The sequence below is a fragment of the Bubalus bubalis genome, chromosome 5, assembly GCF_019923935.1.
Source record: "Bubalus bubalis isolate 160015118507 breed Murrah chromosome 5, NDDB_SH_1, whole genome shotgun sequence".
In the NCBI taxonomy this organism is placed as follows: Eukaryota; Metazoa; Chordata; class Mammalia; order Artiodactyla; family Bovidae; genus Bubalus; species Bubalus bubalis.
This window is the reverse complement of record NC_059161.1, coordinates 29,525,202-29,526,939: the sequence shown is the minus strand read 5'-3', so window position 1 is coordinate 29,526,939 and position 1,738 is coordinate 29,525,202.

Genomic DNA, 1,738 nt, shown 5'->3' with positions numbered 1-1,738 from the left:
CCCGAGGGTCCCAGGCCCCCGCCCCGCCCCACCGTCCCAGCCGCGCACCCGCGTACTCCAGCGCGCGCCCGCCCGGCGGGGACTTGGGAGACTCGCGCCGCCGCCGCCGCCACAACTTGGCCCATTTAAACGGCCCTGGCGCGGCGGGCGGGCGGCACGGGCTCCAGTAGGGGGTGCGTGACGGCCGACTGGGCTCAGACGGGGGCGACGGGACCTGGCTGCACCTCCTGCCTTATTCCTGGGTGGGCGTTCTCGTTCGGGAGGAAAGAAGACCGGTGTGTGTGGGGCGGGGTGGAGGAGGGGGGGGGCGCGGATGGGAGGTGGTGGTGCGGGGGACGGAGGCCAGCGAGTCGCAGCGCGCACAGCCGGCGACACTGCTGAGGGAGTCACTGTTAGGGCGCCCCAGTCCGAGTCCCGGAGTCCACGTGGGGCGAGGGCTGGCTCCTTGCGAAAGAGAGTATCCGGGATCGGAATTGCCGTTTTCCTGGCGGGTGCCTGTGAGCCAGCAGCTCTGGGTAGGTGGTAGGAATCAGTGCGGAGGGCGTGAGTGGTCTCCTCAGCGTCTACAGGGTGTGCGCTGTGGGTTTGTGGTGTGTGGTCGCGGAAAATGTGTTGGGGAAGGTTTGTGGTCTGTGAATAACAACGACAATTCTATCAATAAGTGCCCCCCTTACCATGCACTTCACAAGCCTTAGTTCATCTGATCATCTGAGTTTTTTTTGTTTGTTTGTTTGTTTTTGATACCCAAAGGGTTTTTATTTTACAGACGAGGAAGGGCGAGATACAAAAGGGCCAAGTAACTCCTGGTGTCACACAGTTGTTTCAAATCCAGGCTGTCTGCCTCCACAACAAACAGTATGGGGTGGGCCAAGGAAGTGGGGCTAGAGGCAATCTGGGTGGAGGGTGGGGTGTGTGGGGAGGAGGAGAGGCAGCTGAATGTGGGATTGTGCACTTGAGCATATTTCTGTTACCTGCCACGTGCAAGTCTGAGGACGAGGGACCTCTGCATCTGTGTCCACCTCTTCCTCCAGCCTTGGTCTAGCCCTGGAATGAGGGGGGTTGTCCCCTGGGATCAACCCATACCTCCCTTCAGTTTGGCATGGTGGCCCCGCCGTGGGAAAATTGGGAAGAGAAACTGAGAAACTCGGTGGCTTTGATAGTACTTGGTGAGACCTTGTATTTCTCGGGTGTGCCATTTTGGACAAGCTAGAAAGTAGCCTCAGCTCCCAACTTTGCTCTCAGACCCCTGCCCCTGCCCCTCTGAGATGTACCTGGTGGGGCGCCCATATGAGCATCTTCCTGACCAGGCTCTGGGGCAGGAGCTGGGGAGGTGGGGGGGAGTGAGCTGGATCATAGGAGTGCTTGCACCTTCTGCAAGGGTGGGCTGGGAGTGAGGGAACACTCCACCCCTACTCCCCAAGGGCCTCCTACCAGACGTCAGCACCAGCTGGACATGTGGCTGACTGTTGGGGACCCCTGTGCTGATGTACACTGCTCTCCTCACTCTCAGCTTAGGTATCAGCCAGCCCCAAGACCAACCTGGGGAGTGAGGTCTGGGCTCAGACCAAGAATGTGTCTGGGAACTTCCACTCCTTTACTTCTCGTATATTTGTCTGTGGGGGTTTAAGGGGTGGGTAGCAAGACAGGTGTGAATGCGAGTGACCCCTCCTTACTTCACCACCCTCAGCCCCATTGCTCTCTTTGTAACCTGGACTCCTGCACATACCTGACCCCAGGA